The sequence below is a fragment of the Protopterus annectens genome, chromosome 5.part0, assembly GCF_019279795.1.
Source record: "Protopterus annectens isolate FY-2018-M chromosome 5.part0, PAN1.0, whole genome shotgun sequence".
Classification (NCBI taxonomy): domain Eukaryota; kingdom Metazoa; phylum Chordata; order Ceratodontiformes; family Protopteridae; genus Protopterus; species Protopterus annectens.
Genome location: NC_056735.1, coordinates 171,039,864 through 171,065,079, shown reverse-complemented (window position 1 = coordinate 171,065,079; position 25,216 = coordinate 171,039,864). Strand labels below are relative to the sequence as shown.

The window sequence follows — 25,216 nt, the reverse complement described above, 5'->3', positions numbered from 1 at the left end:
TGTTCCATTTTTCTGGTGTATCTTAAAAAAAAAAAAAAAAACAGAAGAGTTTAGAAATAGTTATAGTAAAATTAGAGGTAGAATTGTTAAGTTCTTGTTTCTAGGCAGTTGAAATGTCCGAATCAACAGGATTTAAAAAATGATGTGTGTGTGTGTGTGGGCACAAACTACCACCACAGGACCCACACTGCAAATGTGTCTACTGTCTCAATGCTTCTCACCTTGACATAGAGTGCCAGTCCTGTGCAGTTTTCGGTGCAAGTTCCCTCCAGACCAGAAGGGACAAACTCTTTTAAAGAAACTCCTTCCTGCACAGACAGGGGCTACTGCTTCACCTTCCTGACCTTCTAAAAAAGAGAAGGCAAAGTTGAATGTCCAAGAGTAATATAAAGAGAAAAGGAAAGGGGCAACTCTCCATGCAAATCATCAAAGAAAAGCTCTCCAGAGCTGACAGACTCAGTTGGCACTGACCCTAAAGTGCCCAGAAGGGCCCAATCACCTTCTCCTCATACCATTTACTCTCTGGGACCGATAAGTTTGTCAACAATGCTTCAAGAAAGATGGTTTTCTCGACCTTCTTTGGTAGCATCAGCCACCCAATTGTAAAGAATCTGTACAGAACTCTACATAGACAAGATGATAAAGAAATTCTTCAGAACAGAGATACAGCTTGGAGTTGTATCCGCACCATTCCCTGAAAAGATACCAAATATTGGCCAACTTACCCCTCCTTTTCAAAAATCTGCACCAACCCGTCCTTCTGGTTCGGTATTAATAGTACCAACTGAAACCGTAGCACCTTTCTTGAAGCCAAAGCTGCTTGTGTCTTGGCCGACTGTCTCCATCCTTATCTATTTCAACTCCAGTGCTTTCAGATTGAGATGAGACTCAGAGCCAAAGCTTCAGAGCTGAGTTCCGAGGGGTTGAGTCAGCACTGATATTCTTGCTCCCTCCTTGTTGGAGCTTTGAACCTGGATAGCTCGAATCCAAGATTGGCTTTGGGGCCGAAGCTTGTTGTTACAGAGGTTTCCTTTTCTTCGTAACAGTGGAAGCTATCAGTTCAGTGGCATCCTTGGCCTTCCAGGCTTTTGGCAACAAAGACAAGGTGGCATCAGCTAATTTGGTTCCACTCAAACCTAATCTGCAGTTTTTTTTCTTTGCATCTTCATCCCATCAGTCAGGGACAGCCAGCACCCAGGGATTCGGAAGAAGTTTACTTCGTTAACTGCCTGTGCAATTCTGACCAAACTACTGCACCCCAGAAGGTGTCCCCAGAAAGCTGACATGCAAGTAGAATCTCCTAGACTCTTCAGCAGAATCTTTAACTGAAGATACTGACTTAGAATAAGGAGAGAGTTCTCCCCACTCCCTCTCTGAAGATATCACATTTGGTGACATTCTAGAATTAATGAAAGGGAGAGGGGGGTTGGACATACCAAGACTCTTAACCAGATGAGTTTGCATTCCTGGAGACCTCTGGTTCTTGACTTACATTGTCCTGGATGCTACCCCTCATTGACCCACTTATCAACCTCATAGCTCAACAGGCATGGAAAGACCCTGAAGTGGTAAAGCCCTACCTAAGAAAGACAACTGTATGTTATCTTCACCACCAGACTTGAAACACTGGAGTAAGGGTCCACCTCTGGATGCTGTGGTGATGGCAGCAGCCACTAAGAAAAGAGTTGTCAGAAGAAGTCTCTTCTGTACATACCCCTAGCAGAGAATCTAGGGCATTCGACAGATGTGGGAAGCTGGCCTGTGTGTCAGCAACTTTTGCCCTCAGATCACTGAGCTATGTAGCCCATTTTTTAAAGTTCCATAAAGACTTCTCATAAGAGATTGCCACGGCACTCTTGCAGTTGTTGCCTACAGATGTTCAAAAAACAGTGGAGTCCCAGCTTTTTACCCTTCAGTCTTCCTCTGATGTGGCCATACATTTTCTCTCTAATGCTACGGATAATACGGACAGAGCAGCAGGCACTGGCATTACCATGCTTCTCCACATCTGGATGTGGAAGGATTTAAGTAATCCTTTATTAATGCCCCTTATGTTGGATTCATCTTGTTTGGACCAAAAGCCAAAGATAACACTCATCAGAAGCCAGGAAAATATCTAGATCCTGTCTGCAGTGGGAGTGCAGTTCTTCACCCTGCAAAGAACATTCTGTAGGAACCAGAAAATTAGGGAAGATGATGTGGTTCTACAAATCACAAGAGTTCTTTCCATGATTTGAAAGGTAACAGATATCCCTGTGGCAGTGGGAGAGACAGTTTTAAATGATGACACCCAAGAGGCAAAGGCAAACTGCACAATCAAGGCTTTTGTGGTCCATTCTGTGAAAAAGCGTTTCACCTGTCCTGACTGGTTGCCCAGCTGCTGCACTCTGGAGGCTGTCGAGGGGTCTTTTTGCACCCTCAAGCCTGGCACACGATAACATCTGATTCATGGGTGCTAAGAATAAAATCCAGAGGTTATTCATTTCCCTTTTCCCTTCCACCACAGAAGATCTCCTCTGTTCCACCCAATCAGTGGGACTTAGCAGCCATAGAAATTTCAAAGCAGCTTGTCTCCTATGATCAGTTAGAATCCACAGTCTATTTCAGGTTCTTTTTACTATTCAAGAAAATGGGGACCTCAGACCCATTTTGGATCTCTGCCACCTAAACCAAGTTCATAAGAGAGACAAAATTCTGCATGGTCACAGTTCAGTCCATTTTGCTATTTCCGAGGAAGGATGACTGGATGTGGTCTGTAGATCTCCAGGATGCCTGCTGTCATCAAAATAGCAAAGCATTCAAGGAGATTTCTCTGTTTCTGGATTAGACCCAGTCATTTCCAATTCAGAGCACTGCCAGTCAGTCTCACTACAGCTCCCAGGGTGTTCATCAAGATCATGGCAGTAGTAGCTGCACACCTGCACCTACTGGGGATCTAAGTCTTCCTGTCTTTCGATGATAGGCTCCTCAGTGCCTGCACCGAGCATATCATCACACACAAGGATCAAATACTCCAGCTGCTTCTGAATTTTGGAATTCCCTTAAACCTACTAAAATGTCACATGACTCCAAGTCAGAGTAAAGATTTCAAAGGATGCCACATAAACACCAAACTTCAAATAGTCAGCCTTCCCCCTTCGAGGATCCAGTCATTTCGTCTAACAGCTCTTCAAGTTCTACACCACCAGCAAAATAAATCCTGTCTCTTGCATCTCATGTCATTCACAATTTTAATGATTCCATTAGCCAAATATTTCATGAGATTGCTGTGCAATGATCTCAATCCACAGACTGTCTTTTTTTCATAAATTTGAATTATGCAGGTCTGCATCTTGGTGGATAATATCCTCGTCTTTGACCAAGGGATGTCATATTCAGACTGATTTGCCTATTGCAACTGTGACCACAGATGCATCCCTTCTTGGGTGGGGCATTTCAAAGGGAAGATTGTCCAAGGTTCATGGTAGACAACAGATTCCAGCCTTCACATCAATGTCTTAGATTTGACAGCAGTCCTCCAAGCATTGTAAGCATTTCAGGGCCTTCTCCCCAAAGGTGTGATCTCCATACAGACAGACAACAGGACTGTGATGTAAGACATCAGCAAACAGGGAGGAGCCAAATCTTATCCTGTATGTAGGGAAGCCATGAGGGTTTGGCAATGGGCAATGTCTTCACAATGCTTTCTGACAGCAATGCACATCCCAGGATCCACCAATGTAGTTGTGAGCAAATTGAGCAGGACAGTGCTGGTCCCTCATAAGTGGTACCTCAATCCTACAGTAACACAAACAATTTTAAGTCACTGGTGCCAACCTTGGACTATCTAGACAACAAATGCAGCAGGTAATTTGCTCTGATTCCTCCACAGGGCAGTCATTGAGGGATGATTTGTTTCACAGTTGGCTCTCAGGTGTCCTATATTCTTTAGTCCCGTAGCCCTAATCAACAAATTCACACAGAAAGCAAGGCAGTGCAAGGGCAGGGTTATCTTATTGATTCTTTTTGCCCTGATAGATGGTTCCACTACCTATGTTCTCTTCTAGTACATCTGCCAGGGATGTTAGATCATTATGCATATCTACTAACTCACCCATCTGGATTGCTTCATCCAGATCAGAAGTCCATAAAATTAACCAGATGGTTCCTCTAATTTTAACTATAACTAGACATGGCACGCTTCCCCTGCAGTAGTTAGTATTCTCTCTGCTTCACAGAAACTGTCAACTGGAAAAATTTACCACAGTAAATAGAAGAAATTTTTAATTTGGACATACTCCAAAAGTCTGGACCCCTTTTCAGCACCAGTTGTATTTTTGTCTGATCTGTTTGATAAAGGCTCTAGTTTTGCAACAGTTAAGGTACATTTGGCTGTAATTTCCAATTTTCATATTGGACATAGTGATATTTCAATAGCATCATCTCAAAAGTCTTTCTCAAAGGTACCTTTCTACTGAGACCTCCATTAAGGGCCCAGCACCTCTGTGGGACATTTGAACCCACTTTCACTGTGGACTTAAACTTTCTTACACAGAAAACAGTTTTTGTGGTTGAAGTAACATCAGCCAGAGAAATCTCAGAACTACAAAACAAGCCCTCTCCTCTAAGCCTACTTTACCTACTGTTCCACAAATATAGAGTTTCCCTTAGACTTAATGCAGCCTTTATTCCTAAGGTGGCATCCAAAACTAATTTAAACCAATATGTATGTCTTCCTGTCTTCTTCCCAAGGTACCGAAGTAAAGGAGAATACTTATTACATATGTTAGGAAAATATGCACAGAAATGCAACAACAGAACCGCACACCACATACTTAATAAAATAAAAGATTTATTGAGCTCGCTTTCTTCAAAAGACTTCTTCAGAATAACAAATAAATCAATGAAATTTCCTTTTTAAAAACACATTCAGCGTTTCATAGGTTGAATAAAGTTGAATAAATCACACATGACTTGACATAATTTCCCCTACCTCATATACATTTGTGAAACCTGTTCACACTACTTCAAGGTCAAAACACTCAGTGTTCGTAGGTACAGTGTCCCTGAAAAAATATCTTAAATGAATAAAAAAACCCTTAGGGGCAGCAAGCTGTATACTTTAATGGGAATGGCAGTAGTGATTTGTGTGATGAATTTGACTGTGAAACTAGTAACAACATCTGTTTAGTCCCTTTAGACCCTGCTCTATTGAGACAGTCTGAGAGGTTGCGGAACCAGAAGAATTGGAGGCCTGGGTTCCAACCTCGACAGAATCAATGGAGGGGGAGAGGAACAGTTTACCAGAACTAGATTTTGTGAACTATGAAAACACGGACATTGATGGGGTTACAATTGTTAACAATCTTTGTGGTGATTTTACTGTTTACAACTACAGTCATATTAATGTTGGGCCTGAATGGGCTGAACTCTTTTCCAAAGGTTTTAACTTTGTACCTGCAATGAAAGCTAATTTAATTGATACCATTTTACAGTTGAAAATGATTTGTAGGAAACTGAATCTTGCTATGTTTTTTCCTGGTGATAATTTGAACCTTAATACAGGACAGTTGTCTAGACCTAGTGTGTTCATACCCCCAGTTTATCCAATAGTACATATTTCTGAATCCCTTTGTGAGTTAGAAATTAGAGAAACTCAGACAAAGGTCAAACAGTTGACACCCTCCAATTTGTCCGAGGCTGAAACACTTAGAGGTGACATAAGACTTATGAAACCGGACAAAGGAGGGGGACAGGTGGTGATGGACAAGCAGGTGTATAATGGGAAAAAAGTGTCCAAGAATGAGTTAAATTTTGCTTATAGGAACATAGACTTGACCTTAGAAGAACTACTTTTAAATGGTCAGATTATTTTGGATCTCTTTGACCTTTTGACTTTCAAACATTTATTTATTTGCAGTTGGTTTACCAGGATAGTCCATTGGGCCAAAGTGAACCCGTTTTCAATGGTGTCCTGGGGAGAAAAGCTCCATAAACAATCAAGGTTACAAAATTATGTAGATAATAAGTTTACATGTGTTATAATGTAGCACAGACCAATTAATATAAAAATATGACATAGATTGAAAATATACAATTAGATTAGACAAGAACAAACATTGCAAACAGTATAGGTTTTAGATAAATGAACAGGTAGTGCAGAATTTTAAGGAATGATTACAAGATATATACAGGAACATTAATATATAGAAAGTTTAAGCAAGAGGTGTAGACTAGAATAATATCTAGTTTGCAAGTAAATAAACATTTTATGAGTTTGAGGAGAAGTTAGAAGGAGCAATGTTAATGAAAAAGGGGAGAAAAAGAAAATTTGCAGTGTGAGTTATGTGGGGTGGCAGCTGGAGCATTCCCACTGGGATACTAGGTATGAGTGAAGAGTTTTTTTGAAGATAGAGTAAGTAGGGGTAGCACAAATGTGTGGTGGTAGGGAGTTCCATAGTCGTGCTAGACTAAAGGATAGAAGGTGTTTGCCTGGGCGGCGAGCTGGTTTGTATATTTCTAGAAGATATTGGTTATTGGATCGTAGTACTCTGTCAGATAGATGCATTTTAAAGGCAGAGGAGAGGGAGGGACAGAGTGAGGGGTTGAGAATGAGCTTGTGTGCTAAAGTGAGTTGGGTATAGATAAGGTGATTAGGTAGTTCTAGCCAGTTTAGTTTATGAAGAGAGGAACAATGGTGAGTGGAGGACTTATGGCTAGTAGCGAACTTGGCAATTTTGTTGTAACAACATGAGAGTTGAGTTTTCAGAGAGGATTGTAGATTAGTTAGGAGTGGAGCTCCATAGAGAAGGGAGGGTATGAGAAAGGATGTAGAGAGGGTGAGTTTAGTGGTGGGTGTAAGATAATGGTTTTATCGATGGAGCATACCTAGTTTGTGATGGGTTTTTTTGATATTTAGTTGTATGTGGGAATTAAATTTAAGCGGATTGTCAATTAGCACACCAAGTAGCTTTGTCTCTGATACTAGTTCCAGAGTTGTGTTGTTATGACTAGTGATACAAAATGTGTTTTTGTTGAAAGGGGTGACTTTAGAGGGAGTAAATACCATTAATTTGGTTTTAGAAGCGTTGAGTGCTAAATGATTATTTTTCATCCATTGTTCAGTGGTTGGAAAAGCATCTTGAGTTAGCTTTAGAAGTAAAGGGACAGAAGTGGCAGATCAAATAATAGTTGAGTTGTCTGCATATTGGATGATGTTAGAGAATGGGATAGAGTTTCGAAAGTCATTAATAAATATGCTAAAGAGGAGGGGACCTAATATAGAACCTTGTGGAACACCAGTTGGTGTATTAAGGAATGAGGAGGTGGCCTTTTTCCATTTTACTGCTTGATATCTGTTGGATAAGTAGCTGGAGAACCAGTTCAGAGAAGAGAGAGATAGGTTAAGCTTAGAGAGTTTAGCTATAAGAAGACCGTGGGAGATGGTATCAAAGGCCTTAGAGAGATCCAGTAGAAGGGTAGAAACAATATGACCAGAGTCTTGGGCTTTGTTTACAGTTTCCTGGAAGGAGAGGAGGGCTGTCATAGTACTGTGGCCTGGTCTGAAACCATGTTGTGTGGGAGTTAATAGGTCCTTATCAATGAGGTAAGGTAGGAGTTGTAGTTGGATACACTTTTCAAAGAGTTTAGAGATGGGAGACAGGATAGCTATAGGACAAAAAATTAGTGACATTGTTATTATTGCCTCCTTTATGTAAGGGTATGATAAAGGCCTTTTTCCAAATTTGGGGGACTGTGCCTTCTTGGATAGAACGGTTTATTAAAATACTAAAGGGGTAGGCGATTGCTTCGGCAGCTATGCTGAGGAATTGTGAAGGAATATTGTCAGGAGTATTTGAACCTGGTTTCAGTTTTAGAAGAAGTTTTTTATGGTAGAGGTGGGTATGGGTTTTAAAGAGAAAAGTGAGGATTGGGAAGAGGGGGTATTTGGAGGTGGGAGTGATGAGGAGGGAGGGAGAGTGGGATAGGAGGTGGAGGGTGCAGAATGAGAAGATGGGAGAGGGTGTGAACTAGTGGATGGTGGTGGAATGTGAGTGGATGAGGGTGGGGGTAATTTGGATGGTGGTGGAAGGTGAGTGGATGAAGGTGGGGGTAATTTGGAGGGAGTGGAGATGTTAGAGAAAGATGAGGTTAATTTGGAAATAGAATCAATGAAGAAAGAGTTAAATTGAGTAGCCAGGTCTATGTCAAGAGCATTTGGGTTTAGGGTGGGGGTGACTGGTTTACTGGGATTTAGGAGAGTGGAGATGCCTTTCCAGAATTTCTGAGGGTTAGTTTTATTGTTGTTTTGGAGTAAGGAGAAGTAATTTTGTCGATCAGTGGTGATCATCTTTTTTACTTTATTTCGGAGTGTTTTGTATTCATTGTAGAGGAGGGGGGGTCTTATTTTTCTGGTACTGTGTCCAGAGTTTGTCTCTGTGTCGCATTGTAGTAAGTGTATCTTTGGTAAGCCAGGGGGCAGTTTTGGTTTTTATTCTTTTTTTTTCTTAGTGGAGCATGATGGTCTAGGAGGTTTAAGAAGGTAGTGTTGAAATGGGCGACTGCATTATCTAGAGGAAGTGTTTTTAGACTATTCCAATTTATTGCTTTCAGAGAGTTAGAAAAAGTTGTAGGGTTAAAGTTTTTTAGGTTACGAGTAGTAATAACATTATGGGTACGATGAAGAGGTGAAGGGAGGCGGTGTGTAAATGTGGGTAAGTGGTTACTAAGAGGATCGGGAAGAGTACCACTGTTGGAGAAGTAATGGGGTTGAGAAACTAAGATCCAGTCTAGGATACTGCCATTGGAGGGTTTTTTGAGGGGCGGGTTATAGAGTTAATGAGCTGAGAGAAGTTGTAGATGTTAATGTTAAGTGGATTTGAGGGAGACTGAATGGAGGCCCAATTGATATTCATGTCTCCTAGGATTATAGTTTCATTGCTGATGTTTTTGGAGAGCCAGGAGAGGATGTCTTCAAGTGTAGAAATGTTATCACCTGGGGGGATATAAAGGGAGGCTATACATATATGCTTAAGTTTGTTCTGCGTTATTAAAGTGGGGAGTGGGTTTATTATAGGGAGTAACTGATAGTGAGGATGAGTATAGGAGAGCTACACCACCCCCTTTTTTATGAGACCTGTCTTTTCTAATGATAGAATAGTTTGGTGGGATTATTTCAGAGTCTTTTTATGAGGTTTTAACCATGTTTCAGAGATGGATAGGATGTCAGGTTTGTTGTGTGTAAGCCAGGCATGCAGGTTTGGGATTTTGTTGACTATGCTTTGGGAATTTAAAGAAGTAAGTAATATGGACTTGTTAATAGTTGCTGAGGTGGGGGACCTGGGTTAGGGTGGATATCTCCTGATAATAGGGTGGTGATTAGGTATAGGATGGAGTTAGAGAGGTGGTTTGAAAGTTTAGAATGTACATTGGGCTCAATTATGATACTGGAAGAATTGCTAGTTACTATGGGAGTGGAATATCTTTGTGAGGTAAGCAGTTTATATGGAAAAAGTAGATTGTTTTTTATAGGATATAGGTGTGGAGAAATTGGGGTGTGTGAGTGTTGGAGAGGTAAGGTAACATGGTTGTGTGGAAGGATTGGGAATGGTAGATATTAATGGGCTGGGTGAGGTAGAGAATAAAGGAACACTGTAGAAGTAACAGTAGTAGAAAGGAGATGTGTAAAGTTTTTTTTAAGCATAATGGGATGAGGTTGTTAAGAGTTGTTAAGTAGTTACTAGCATAATTATATGTATAAAGGAGCTGGCAAGGTTTTTATATTAGAGAGGGTAGTGGGATGTTGGGTATTGTTTGATGTAGTGGTGATTTTGGGTGTTTGCTGGTGAGGTGATTAGAGCTTAGAGTGGGCGGGGTAAGGGAGATGGTGTGTGAGATTGATTGGGTAATTGTAGTGGTGGGTGTGGTTTATGGAAGGATAAAGGTAGATGTGCTGGGGGCGGGTGGTATTTGGGGGCAGGGTAGGGGAGCGGAGTGAGCCCGCAGGGCGAACGGAGCGGGTTGTGCCAAGGAAGGCAAGAGAAGATCAAGAACCTATCAGTGGAGTGTGGAATGCAGACAGGTAAGTACAGGGGACAAGGGGTATAGTCGGATAGAGAGGGCTATGGTGATTTAAGAGAGGAAAGTAAAGTTAGAACTTTGGTGCTTTTAAAGGGAAAAAGTAAAGTTAGAGATTGGGCTGAATACAAGAGAAATATTGAATTGAAATTAAATTAGTGGGGAGAGGGTGCCATCTAGTGGACAGATGGTGAGATGCACCTGTGGCTCCACCAAGGCTATTCCTGGGGTAGATTTAATAGGGGGAGAAGGGGGACAGTATAGGTCAGGGAGCTAGGAGAGGAGGAAGTATGGTTATACAGAAATTGGAGGAAAGGTTGGCTGCTGGCTTTCTTGGCAAGGGAAGCGTTCTCAACACTTAGCAGGGCTTAAATAACTGTAATAGTGTAGGTTTAGCAACTGATGCACATACTTCCTTGGTTCCTTCAAGGAGAGGCTTGGTTCTAGTCCAGTAAAAGGGATGAGGCAGCAGAGTTTATAAATATTGCTTGAAGGATTGGTTGAGCTTGGAATAATTACAGTGTAGGTCTAGGCGTCCACACGGGCATATCCACAGTGGGTAACACAGGGCCTGAAAGCTGGAGACAGGGGAGAAAGGTAGGAGAGAGATAGTACTTTAGTAATAGGGAGACACAATAGCTCAACAGCTGTAACTTGATTCCAATGATGTTGAGAGCAGCATGTGAGTAAAAAGTGTAACAATTTAGTTAGAAGTTTGTATTGGGTAAAAATGCAACTAAAAGAGGTTGAACAGATACTTCTGTAAGCTTTTATACAAATATCTAAGAGACACGAGCAAGGAAGAGATAAATTACACTCAGTTAACAATACAGCTAAATATGATTGAAACAGTATTAATGTATGAAATTGCATATATATCTAAAAATACACTGGCAAGGGAGGTAATTGCACACACTTGGCTAAATTAGGCACTACCGTATAAGCTTGATAATATTGCAATGCAGTGTGACATGAAACAACATAGGGAGGTAATATTACAAAGATAGTTTGATTGGAACAACCACTAGTTGAGCTTTTAGTGCCTTTGCTTTGTGATACGCTTGTGTGAGTTGGCGTTTACAGCAAACACGTAACCGGAACACTCCAAGGCGTTCCCAGACTATATAACCAATTGAGAGACTATTTTTGGAATCCCAAAGGTCCACAAATGTATTGTAGACTCCCCGTTGCACCCAATTGTCGATGCTAAAGCATCAAAGACTCTTTGCTTAGCAAAATATATTGATAGCAAAGTTAAACATGTATTAGATGATATGCAGTGGGTGATAAAAGATTCTTGGGATTTTTTGGGAAACATCAAGCATGAGATGTATTCTGATAATTTGATTATGGTCACAGTTGACATCTGCAACCTTTTTTTCTGTAATTCCACATAAAATTGGGGTTGAGTGGTACTTTGACTATCTTTGTTTCAATTCCAGTATGGGACCATACTATTTTAACGCTCCGTACTTGTATGTAACTAGTACTAGACAACAATTTTATTACTTTCGAAGGCCAGATTTTTAAACAAACCCAAGGTGTGGCTTCACCAACATTGTTCTTGCTCATTGGGAAGATTTGTACATTCTAGACTCAGAATTTAAAAGTATGCCGGCACTGTATGGTCGGAACTTGGATGATTTGGTTCTTTTTTGGACAGGTAGTGAAGTTGATTTGGATAGGTTTTTTACATATATTAACAGTACTATACATTTCTTGAAATTTACTATGGTCAAAGATGTGTATCAGTTAAACTACTTGGACATTACCATTAAGAAGGACCTTGATAGGAAGATTTTTTCTTCCCGTTTTATACAGAAAGCCCACATATTCAGACTCTTTGTTAAACTTTCGGAGATGGCATCCATCTCAACAAAAGAAGTCCCTTGTTAAAGGGCAATATGTGAGACTTGCAAGGATGATTTCTGAGGAATCTGATTTTTTTTGGCTGAATGTAATATACTGCAGAACATGTTGGAAAAAAAGGGTTACCCTGCTGTCTTCGTTAATAGTGACTATAGTGAAGTATTGGAAAAAAGACAGCAAGGTACTTACAAAGTTTTTCTTTTTTCTGGCCTTCCTGAAAAGGTAGAGAATGTAGGTGGTAACATATTTGGTAGGGCTTTGATTCTTACCTACACCTTAGACTTATTTGATATAAAACAAATCATTAAAAAACTATGGTGTATTTTCAACCTAGACAATTAAGTTTTTTGTAAGGTTGGTACACAACCCCTTATTGTTTACAAAAGGGATATGTCCTTGAAGGGACTAATTGAAGGGAAGAAAATAGAAATGTTTGACAGCTGGTAACAACAAATGTGGTAGCTGCGGTCAGTGTTCTTGTATTATGGAAGGATCTAAACTAGTAGGTAAAGGTTTTGGGACCATTTGGCTTAAGAAAAGAAAACATATTATTGCTTTTCTAAAGGTGTGGTGTATCTTGCAGTCTGTGATTCCTGTGACAGTTTCTACAAAGGAAAAACTATTAGAGCTCTAAAACAAAGAATCTACCAGCATGTTTACGATATAAGCAGAAAATTAGGGCAATGCCCTCTACAAACATATTAAGAAGTTTCCTACTCATTCATTTAAATTTGCGGTCATTGAAATGTGGATCTGGGTTCTAGAGGGGGACCTTCAGATGTATATCTTGAGTTTCTTGAGCTCAAATGGCATATCAGAACAAATGCTTGTATTGCTCCTGGCCTTAATGATTGTCTCTTGGTTCTTTGTTAAGGTTAAAATCAGTGTACTTTATTTAAATATTTATCAGTGATTGATTTATGTAAATGTTGCTACTCTTATAAGTTTTTTTTTTTTTTTATTCATTTAATATATTTTTTTCAGGGACATTGTACCTATGAATACTGGGTGTTTTGACCTTGAAGTAGTGTGAACAGGTTTTCACAAATATATATGTGGTAGGGGAAATGATGTCAAGTCATGTGTGATTTATTCAACCTATGAAATGCTGAATGTGTTTCTAAAAAGGAAATTTCATTGATTTATTTGTTATTCTGAAGAAATCTTTTGACGAAAGCATGCTCAATAAATCTTTTATTTTATTAAGTATGTGGTGTGCGGTTCTATTGTTGCCTTTCTGTGCATATTTTCCTAGTTTGGTTGCTTGGATTTCGTGTTTTTTATTACATATGTTAGGTGTTCATAGACAACTCAGATTCTATATTCACAAGACAAAAGATTTCAGAAAGGACGATCAATTTATTTCCTTTGCCAAACCAACGTTGGGAAGGGCACTTTCTAAAGTAACCTTATTCAGATTGCTCTCAGATTTTATTTCCTTTGTATATTACCAGAAGAGTTTACCCTTGCCTGATAAACCAAAATCACATTCAACCAGAGCAATTTCTCCTACTACAACCTTCAACACAGGATTAGCCATTGATGACATCTGTGCTGCGGCCACATGGTCAACAGTACATACCTTTGTGTCTCACTATAAGCTGGACACTCAGTCCAGATCAGGTTCATCATTTGGTTCCACCATACTGAGGAATTCATTCCTTGATACCACTCAGTTTGGGAGCTTGAGATTCTATCCCATAGATTTGACCAGGAAAATGGAGACAACAGGTCGTAAGAAAGTTATGTACTTCCTATACAGTTAGATCCATGTTGTCTGATTTTTGTCTGCTTCAAACTGCCCACCCCTTCCAAATTGTCACCTCTCACCTTGAGACGATTGAGTGGATTTTGCTACCTGTCTGCACAGTCAGTCATGCAAGACTGCGTAAGTGCCTTCCTCACGTTTATGACTTTTTTTGCCTGCGAAGGTTTTTTTTTGTCCTAGGTAGTTTTTTCTCTTATACTCCCGATTTGGGGGGGGGGGGGGGGGGGCAGACTCGATCTAAGCATCTGAGGTACAGCCTAGGGAATTTTGGGTAGGGGAGGAGTGAAAGCTGTGGATCCAATGAGCTTCGAAGTCTATGCTGAGGTCGGATCCCATCTGTTCCAACAACCCATATGTTTGAAGGGAACAAAAATTTGACAGTTTGGCTTGACATTAGGTAAGTACATAACTTTCATTTCTCTTCCACAGTCAGTCAATCTGTAAGCCCATCTGCATCTCTGTTTCCTGAAGAAGTCACCTTTTATTGCTATCTTGACAGTCAGAATCTGATCATAAGAACCCCCTTTTGTATTTTCCCTTCCAACTCCCATAGTTACCACAGACTCTTCTGCTGTATTGTGTGTGTGGTGATGGGGCATTTTTCAGGACAGGCAGTCCAAGGAACATGATCTCAGTAGAAGGCAATTCTGCATGGCAACATACTGGAGATTAAGAAAATCCTTTTAACACTGCAGGCCTTCAGGTCCTCCTTCTTCAGGGTATTTTATCCATCTATGTGGGCAACATGCAGTGCTTTCTGCTTGCAGTGCACATTACCATTCAGATAAGCTGCTTGGTGAACAGGCATATCCTGGTACCTCACAAGTGGTCCCTTAACTCTCATTTAGCACAGACATTGATCTTTCACTGTGGGAAGCCTTGATCTCTTTGCATCCATGATCAGCACCAAGTGCAGCAACAACTTTGCTCTCTGAGCCATCAGTGGCCACTGTTTTTTTCTGTACCCCCCCCCCCTCCACCAGTCATTATGAAATTCCTCCAGAAAACCAAACTGTGCAGAACAAAAGACATCCTAATAGCCCCATTTTATCCTCCACTTATTCTTCACTTTACTGTGGCCTCTCTACTCCCACCCATCCAACAGGCTTCACCCAAGCATCCGGTCCCTAGGCTTGACTGCATTGTTTCTTCATTTCCAGGAATGGCAAGGGACCCAGTGGCTTAATGGATACGGCATTGGCCTCCTAAGCCAGGGATTGTGGGATCGAGTTCCATCTGGGGTGATATAATCTTAGAGGATTGGGTAGGTGGCCTAATGGTTAAGGTGTTCGCCTTACAAACACAAGGTGCAGGGTTTGAGTCCCACAAGGGATAATTAGCTAGGCTTAAAATGGCTTGCAAGGGCAGTTAGCCTAGTACTAATCTATGAACCTATGAACATACAGTACTCTTGGTGATCCAGGTCCTTACCACCTCACAATAATCATCCATGTATAAACTGTAGTCATTGCAAATGAAAAACATTTTACTTATTCAATATGGCTTAGGTCCTTTCTGAACCCCAAACCCCATCTGTACTACGGTTTCTCTTCTCGTTGTAGCAGCCATTTCTAATTTCCATGAAGGCTTTGACTTTGTAGCTTTCCAAAAGTGTATACAAGGCCTTCTGAAGAGGAATGTGGGACTTTTTTTTTTTTTGCTTTGTTCTCCCCTTGGAATCTCAGTTTCTTTCTGGAGATGTTAACCTGACCCTCCTTTTGAATTGGCCTGTACTGCTGAACTCAAGTTTTTATCTTGTAAAACTCTCTTCCTAGTAACAGTTATTTCCGCCAGAAGAAGTTTGGAATTTCAAGCTTTGTCTTGCAAATTTCTGACTTTTGTCTAAGGTGACTGCAGAAGGTAACCTCAGTCAATCTTTACATCTGTCAGTGTTTTTTCTATTATACACCAAAAGGGAAGAGTCTTTTCATTGCCTACATCTCCCTATGTAACTGATTTTATCAGTACTACACAAAACTGTTCAGGCAACATAATCAGTTTGTTTGTTTCCTTCTCCAAAGCAAAATTGGAACAAAAAAAATTACCAAAGACTGCACTTCCTGGCCAGCTGTCCTGGTGTCTCTCCATCTTTACTGTGTCTAGCAAATCCCTCCACAAGGCCAGTAACCACTCCATCTGCCTTCTTAAAAAAATCTTCTGTTGATTTTGTGCTGCTGTTACTTTATTGCATACCTTTGCCAGGCACTACAAGTTAGACATGGTGTCTTGGTCAAGGTCTTCCTTTGGAACTACTGTAGTCCATAATATTCTGTCATGATGCCATTCAAGATGTTAGCTGGGGACTCCGCCCCAGTCGTGAAGCGAATGGACTTGGATAATTTATTATCTGATAGTTATGTACTTACCATAACATTGTACTTACCATAAGATTGGATCTTGATTGTCTTTGTCCATCCACTTCACCAAACTCCCTCTTTCTGCCTCTGTCCAATTTGTAATTTCTTGACTCCTGCCTCGCCTTACTGACCTCCTGAAGCCAGTCTGCCACCACATTCTTTTTCAAGGATTAGGTAGGCAAGCTCATTATGAGGTAGACAAATAGCAGCAGTGCCTTGTGGGAGGTAGGGGCAGAGATGAAGCTGTAGGAGAGGGGTGTTTGCCATGTTGGTACCTGACAGTAACCACTCTCATCTGTGAAGTGGATGGACATGGATATTCAAGATCTAACATTATGGTAAGTACACAACTATTATATCTTTCAGAGGGTCCTCTACAGTAGATTGATTTTTCTTCTTGCCATTCCCATGTTGATTGAGTGATTCCCTACCTGATTTAGGTATTGTGTCTCCTTTAATTCTGATATGTTTATAATCTTATATTTTTGAATCATTTTTGGGTCTTTCAAATAAGGCTCACTCAGACTGTGTAAATGTGGTACTGTGAGGTCCAGGACAGGCCTTCTGACCATGAGCAGTCACACCATGTCATGCAACTGCAAGAGGTACACACACCCTACACATACCAATATAATACAGTTTAGTAGATTTTTTCTCTTCCTTTCCTTTCAGAGCCTGCTTCACTACATCTGATCTCAATACTGCAGGAGCTCTGCCACGAGACCCTACTCCTACAAGTTTACCGACAATTTTGTCATTGCATAATGTAAGCACATTTAGCATGAACCTTTCCGTGTTTTAACTTTAACCAGTCAACTACATGCCTACTGTATCATTGAAAGTCTGTGAAATAGTCTGTGTACTCTAAGGACCTCTTACTAAGTTGGGCACAGTCCCCTTTTTCTTCACTAGTAGACAATACTGCATATGCCATTTATTTAGCCCCAGGAAATGACAGAAAACCCTGTTTTACTTTGTCTCTCTCTGTTAATTTGTCAATTGCTGAATACATTGTCAAAAAAAAAGTTATTTGTTTTTATTATGTTTATATACTGTACTTTCTCTGTATTTCTGGAACTGATATATTGATGTATTTTAACTGCGGTGGTGGTGCTGCAGTAGCGTTGTCGCCTCACATTAAGACATTGTCCTGTTCGATTCTCAGCTAGAGCGTCTTCTGTGTGGAGACATGCGTGAATGGGCATACCTTCATTGAAGGTTGTGCATCAGGGCCGGCAAATCGGCACGTAAAAATCTACTGCCAATCAAATCATTAGTGGACAGGAGTTCCGCTGTGGTGACCCCTAACCGGGAAAAGCCGAAAGACACAACAACAATATATTGATGTATTTTAATTCTCTGTATTGGTGCTTGTAATTTTTGTACTGTAATTTGTCTGTATTTGGACCTTTTCTCCTTGGGTCTCCACTGAAAATGGGTTTCTAGCCCATTTGGACCAACCCAGTTAATAAATATCAAATAAATAAATAAATTGCTTTGTACTAGCTATAAACTGATTGTTGTCAGTTATAATTTGACCTGAAGTTTCGAACCTGGCTATGTGCTCTATCCCTACCCCCAGTTCTCACCCACCCGTCTTATTCTAACATTATAGATACTACATACACATTTCACTTGTGACTTTTATTCCAAAACTCTCCCTACTACTACTACTACTACTACTATACATACACTTGTTTCCTACTTCCCTATCTCCATTTAATTTTAGCTCCATTCCCAACTTTCTCCCTCCCATGCAGATTTGCTCTATATCCAGTCATAATCACCTTCCCTAATAGTACTTGTCTATTCCACATTGTATCTTTCCCAAAGAAACCCTAATTTTCTTATTTTGATATATCATTATACTCTAGCCTTTCATACTCCTCTATTCCTTATCTTCCAGAGAAGATACCAGGACAACATAACTCTCTTTTATAGAAAATACTTCTCTCCTTGCCTGTCCACTAAAATCTTTCAGACTCCACTATCCCTGAATCTCGTACTGTCCTACAACGTCTTGTTTCTGTCTTCATTGCTACTTCCCCACTACCTGATATCTATAAAATACAGATTCCTGTACTTATTTATGCTACTTCTTCAGCTTATTCTCTAGTCTTCTACTGTGCCATCTTTCATTCTACCATGACTCAATAATATCTCTCAGCATCTCTCAAACTCTGTCCCTACCACCTGTCCATATTTCGCTTTACACACTCTACATACTGCACCAGAACTATTTAATATTGCCCCTCACCTTTATTCCAAATGTAGATTGATTAACTGCCCTTCCTCCCAAACCAAAATAAAATTAAGTTCAATAATCCTTACCAAAAACAAGTATGCATAATTCCCAATATGCTAAAGTCGTCATAGGAGGAGATCTACACCTTAATCCAGCCCCACCTATTACAATGATCATAAACATAATTCTCTCACACACACTTCCCCCCTGGTAATCTAATTTTTGCTGCAATAATTGTTATAAGTATAAGAAATAGAACTGCTGGATTACCCAATGTAAGCCTCATGTTCTCGCTGTAACTGAAATTTGGCTTAAACCCAGCATAAACAACTCCAAAGTTACACTTCCTAGCTATAATGTCTGTAATGACCGCATAAAGAAGATAGGTGGTGGTATTGCTTTAATATTTACAACACCTAGCCAGATTTCCCCTTATAACAAACTTAATACCAAGATTCAGTTCAGCAAAGCTTTTTACTGCTTTCCTCAAAATAAACAAATATGTATTACTGTCCTTTGCATCCCTCCTGGCTACAGTACAGCTATACTGGAAGATATCCTATAACTGGATATTCATAACATTTCCTCAAGAAATAATACTACTAGGTGAAGTTAATATCAATTGGTTGGACATAAACTCTAATTCCCCTGCATCTACCATGAGCTTATATAGTTTCACACAACTAATTAATATCCCCACACATTATAGCAAGACGTCAAGTAGCATATTAGACTGTATCCTAGTAACAAACCCTGGCAAATACTCAACCACACAGGTACAATGTCATACTCTCTCGGTGATCATCTCTCAGTGTATATGACCAGACATTTCACACATCCAGTTAAGCAGCATATTTATAAAACAACACGCAGTCTTTCCATGATTAACGCAGAAATGTGCATCGCTACACACCATCATCTATTAACTTGAACTTCCATGAATTCCATACAACTTTTCTAAATATCCTAAATAGCCTTGCACCTCCTAGAAGGAAGAGACTAAAAACAAATAAGCACTGCACCTCCTAGAAGGAAGAGACTAAAAACAAATAATGCAGTTTGGCTATCCAAAAAGAGTAGAATGCTAATACAGGATAAAGAAAAATCATGGAAAGAATGGCAAAATTATAAAACACCTCAGTATCTTGAAAACTTCGGAATGCTTTGCAAATGTACTAAAAAGTAAGTAAATGAAGACAAAAAAGTACACTTTAATAACTTTCAAAATAATACTAAATGTGGCACTAAAAAATTTTGGACATCCATTGAAGATGCATACCGGCCAAATATTCAACCCCAAACACCTCTCCCAATAACTCACCACTTGAAATTGCAATAGAGTTTATGTCTCATTTTATAGTGTAGCATCTCTAACCAAGGATTCCTCAACATCTAATCCCAACCCTGCCCAACTGCCACATGTCACCACATCCACTTTCATCTTCAAACCTATGCCCACATTCAGTAATAAACTAATCTTGAACAAGCTTAGACTGTGTTCTTCTTCAGCTGATGACCTTCCAAGCGAGTACATAAAAATAGCAGTCAATAGCATTGCCTGTTCTGTCTCTATCCTTAAATAGGTCAGTCCAGGAATTCCACATTCCTTCTGTCTGGAAAAAGTCAAACATTATCCATCTGCACAGAGGAGGAAATTCAACAGATAGTAATAACTTTAGACCTGTAGCAATCTTCTCTCCCCTCGCCAAATTACTTGAAAAATGTATTCATGAGCCAATTGCTAGAGTATCTCATGCAGGAAGAACTCCTATCCCCTACAATAGTACTAGCACTGCCATTCTAACCTGTGTAGATACTGTCAATAAAGCTAGAGATAACGGCAAACTAGTCTCTTCCTTATTTCTAGACTTGTCTAAAGCCTTCAACATAGGATGTCACAGCAAACTTCTACTTCAGATGCCCTCACTAGGTCTCTCCCAGCCCACCCTTTTGTTGTTCAAAAGCTACCTGTCCAGTAAGTATCATTCAGTAAAATGGCACTCCACTCTCTTTCTCCTTAACCTTAAAAATGAGTGGGAGGTTGGCATAATGGTTAAGGTGTTTACCTTACAGACACAAGGTGCAGGGTTTGATTCTCACATGGGTGATTGGCTAGACTTAAAATGGCCCTCAAGGGCAGTTAGCCTAGTATGCCTACTGCTGCTAAAGTCTTTGGGGTTAGGAGGGTGGCCTAATGGTTAAGGTGTTTGCCTTACAAACACAAGGTGCAGGGTTTGAGTGTAACAAGGGTTAATTGGCTAGGCTTAAAATGGCTTGCAAGGGCAGTTAGCCTAGTACTAATCTATGAACCATTCACCAACAGTGTACCACAAGACTCTATCCTTGGTGCCCCTCTTCTTTAACATTTTCACCAACACTCTCTATACATCCACACAACAGGCCACCCTAATACAATATACAGATGATTCCACTCTCATTTGCACATCTGACATGTTACATCTCAAAAAAATTGCTCAGGAAGCTTTAAAAGCCACTGAAACATGGCTTTATAAGTCACAGCTCATGCCAAACCTAAAAAAGACCAACTACTACATTTTTCCCCCAAATCCCTCTCTCATGGACAAACAGAATTTAAAGTAATCTCGCGTGATAATACAACTGTTAAAGTAAGTTCTCATAGCAAATTATTAGGGTGGTAGTGGAAGATAATCTTACATTTGGCCTGCATATACAAAATTGCATAAGAAAAACTCCTCAAAAACTAGGGATGCTTTACAGATCCAAAAACTTTCTCACTGACATAACTAAAACTAACCTTGCCACTATGCATCTCCCCACACTTCTTTATGGTGCTGCCATCCTTACTAACCTCCATGCTTCACAAAAAATAAAACTTGAACAATGCTATAACAAAATTGCTAATTTTACAGCAAATACCCCTTTCTGAACCCACCATTGTATAACACTGGAAAGCCTTAATTGGTTAGAATTACCTCATCAACTAACATATACACAGCTTCTTACCACCTATAAAATTGTCCGGCATCCAGCTGCCAGTCCAGCACTAAAAAACATTGTGCACAACTATGTTCTCAGTCAGTCATTGCAATCCAGTGACCAGAAATGCCTGTTATGTCTACAAACCTATCAAATCTGCTGGGCATTGTCTGTACTCATGCAAGGTTGCTAAGGCCTGGATCTCCTTACCTGTATCCGTCAGGTCATTACTCCCTCCCATCTTTCAAAAACCACTCAAAGACTTTCTAGCTAAAATCTGTCTCTGTTCTTGCTCAAAGCCAGGATAACCTATATCCCTAAATGTGAACAAGTACCTTTTTATTCCTTATACCTGCTTACTCTCCATTCCTCACTTACTTCCTTACTTCTATCAAATTCTCTTTCCTGACTTTCTCTTTAAATATGCCATACGCTTGTTTTCCCTCACTTCATTTTGCCTGTTTGTGTTACACTGACTACCTTTAATTTCTCCACAAACTGTATAAAATTTCTCTAAATATTAAATATTTGTCATATAACTTATAACTGATTCTTAACTAATGTTTTTATATTGTGTCTAATTTGTTATGATTTAGACTGCAGATGTTTGTTTTATTTTTTTGAAGATTGTAAAATTATTATTCTTAAAATGTTTTGTAATAATGTGAAGCTTTTTTCCCTGGCCTCTGTTGCTCCACTGAAAATGGGCTTCAGCCCAATCAGAGTTTCCCGGTAATCTAATATCAAAAAATAAATACACATCGAAAGAATTGAAACTGAGCTGAAAGAAGGTTATCCGGTATTATCCATTAAGATATTGTTGTATAGGGTATGCAGATAATGGATCCATTACCTTCAAAACAACTGGATGGATCTAACAACTTGTAAGGCACCTTAAAGAATGGTGTAATTAGCTCTGTAGGGGCGGAACAGTTGTGGTATATGCGTGTGAAGCAGAAATGCACTTGAAAAATAGTTGCATTGGTTATCCTTATTGTCTCACTAAAAGGAGAAGGAATGCTGTCGATTGCATGGTACCTGTAGCCTACAGTGTATCAGACTAACAGTTATAGCCCGAACCTGAAAGGATCAGCTCACTTTGGTTCATGAGGTATGCTATTTATGCACTTTGTAATGCTTAGAGGATAATGGCTTGTTTGAGCCATTACAGTTGAAATGTTTAAGTATTACAAGTTCTTCTTTATAACAGCAACTGTCACATTTTAAAGACAGCAAGATCAGTTTCTTTACCTTTTTATTTTATCTTTTAGGTTATATAACCAGCTATCTGAAGTGAAACAGAAGAAAGAAGAAAAAACTAGACGAGAAGTGTATGCTGTCAACAGAGAGAAAGCTAAAGAATTCCAAAAGGTAAAAATTGCAAAGCAGATGAAATAAGGAGTGTCCTGTTTTGGAATAAGGTAGAGGCTTACAGAAGCACCTAAGAAAACTCTTTTGACTTCAGTCACTGGGATTGTTGGTGGCAGTTCATGCCACTCCAGTTAAGACAGCAAATTCTGAAGGTAATAGAATCTTCTACTTGTAGGCCATCTAGCAGCTGGTGTCGGAGTACACTGAAATGTTTATGTTGAAGGTGAAGAGGCAGCATAAATTAAAAAAAAAAAGATGTTTGAAGTTATCATGCTCACAATAAGTCAACCAAACCGTTAAGGTTTTGTAGCAATCACACTGGCATAGTATTTTGGCAATAACTTTAGGTTGCCCATTGACCTTGGGTTACAAGGTGGTTGGAGTAAGGGAGAAGGCTGTGCAGGTTTAGGGCATGTTTTATGTCTAGTGGAGACCTAAGTGGAATGCTCATGTAAGCTTAATATTTCTTAATTACAGATAGTGTCCAATGTTTGCATGCATATCACTGCATACTCCTGATTCAGGGATGTACAGTCACGTTTTGTGCACTGCTTTTCTCCCGTATGATGAGCCTACCTGTGCCTCGGCTCTCATCACTTTCATTTTGATGACCCTGACCCAGAAGTTCATAAAGCTGCCTCCCTGGGAGAGAAAGGATCCACCATCGTTAGATATGGAAATGAATGGGTCAGAGGGGTAATGTGATCTGGAATGTCAGTGGAAGGGTGCAAAATAATTGTAGGCAAGATTATGGGAGTGGTGTATTGCAGCAGTTAAGGAGCCATGCTTTCTTGTGATGTGTTTCTGGAAGGTGCAGTGCCGTTCCATCTTCAAACCTTCTCTGCGCAGAGAAGAAGGTACATTTACTTCCAGGTAGATGGGCAGGGCGCAGAAGGCTGATTTTCCCAAACTTGGACCAGAAAGGTTTAACACTGCTACCCCAGAAAGTATCAGGATTAAGGGAATTTGATCCAGAGGGCTGCAGGCGGCGGGGGTAATGCAACAGAAGGCATCCCTGTAATTTTTGCTTCTCTTCTTATACTGTCCTGCCACAAGTGAGTCCATCCAAGAACGTACCTACCACCTGTGTATACTGGTTGCTGAGAACTTATTGAAAGGATGCTAAGAATTTGGTTCTATAGGGTAAATGTTTCCAGAGTGCATTTCTTGATTGAATTGAGTGGCATGATTCTTAGGTTCATAGGCTGATACTAGGCTATCTGCCCTAGGGCATTTACAAGCCTAGCCAGAGTGTGGTTGGCTTTCGCCACCCTTTTTAGATTAGTTGACTGTGCTTCTGTGTAGTAGGTCACAGAAGATAGCCCATTTAAGGTTAGTTTACCGTGCCTCTGTCTAGCAGTGACACAGAAGAGATCCCAGGGGTAAATTTACGATCTCCCATCCAAACGTCATGATTCTTCTTGAAGAGGGTCATTGAGGGGCTCTGTCTAACATGGATTGGGATTTTGTTCCAGAGTGAGGGGAGCCTCTGGGATATGACTCTGTCCCTCCAGCATGTTCTATTTATTTCTGTGCTGAGGTTTAAGTCACTGGAGCGTGTAGCTCTGATTTATTTATTTATTTTATTTTATTTATTAGCAGTTGGTTTACCAGGATAGTCCATTGGGCCAATAAGAACCCGTTTTCAATGGAGTCCTGGGGAGAAAAGCTCCAAAACAAAGGTTACAAAAGAGATTACATCATTTTTCAATTTACAATTACAATAATTTGTAAGTGAAAGACAAAGCTTTAAAACATTGGTAAACAAAAAGATTACAGTAGTTTACAATTGTGGAAATTTGAGGGTTCAAGATAAAGCAAAGATTAATCATTTACATAATATATTTGTGTTTTTTTTTTTTTAAATGTTAAGGTTACGTTAAATTATTGCTGCAGTACATATATAGTTTCTTGAGTGAAATAATAGAATAAAATAATTATAAGATGTCATTACAGTTGGCTTATTATTCGGTGTCTGGTAATATATGGTAAAGCTGCCCATAAGAAGTGAAGAACAGGCTAGGAGGGGTGGGAGCAGGAGCATTCCCATGAGGATGTTAGATGTGAGTGCAGTGATTTTTTAAAAGTAGGGAGGTTGGTGGTGATACGGATGGAGGGAGGAAGGGAGTTCCATAGGCGTGCCAGGGCAAAGGACAGGAGGTTTTGTCCTGGAGAGTGATGGGGCTTGTACAGTTCTATTAGGTTTTGGTTATTAGATCTTAGGAGTCTTTGTGGCAGGTGCATTTTAAAGGTAGAGCTGAGAGAGGGACAGAGGGAGGGCTGAAAAATTAGTTTATGAGCAAAGGTAAGCTGAGTGTAGGAGAGATGGTTGGGAAGCTCTAGCCAGTTAAGTTTGTGGAGAGAGACACAGTGATGGGTAGATGATTTGTGGCTAGTTGAAAATTTGGCAATTTTATTATAACAAGAGGACAGTTTTGTTTTGAGAGAGGATTGTAGGTTTGTTAGCAGAGGGGCACCATAAAGGAGGGAAGGGATGAGAAATGTAGTAGCAAGAGTGAGCTTAGTAGATCTAGTGAGGAATCGATTGTGTCGATAGAGCATACCAAGTTTTTGGTGGGTTTTTTTTATGTT

The 25,216-nt window shown here is 40.0% G+C and overlaps 1 long non-coding RNA gene across 1 annotated transcript in view; it reads left to right on the top strand.

Moving 5' to 3' along the window:
* Nucleotides 1-25,216, top strand: part of LOC122802537 — a 108,508-nt gene that overhangs the window by 2,646 nt on the left and 80,646 nt on the right. Inside the window, exon 2 of the long non-coding RNA XR_006364955.1 lies at nt 22,525-22,624. This is a non-coding gene — a long non-coding RNA (uncharacterized LOC122802537). The remainder of the gene's footprint in view (nt 1-22,524; nt 22,625-25,216) is intronic.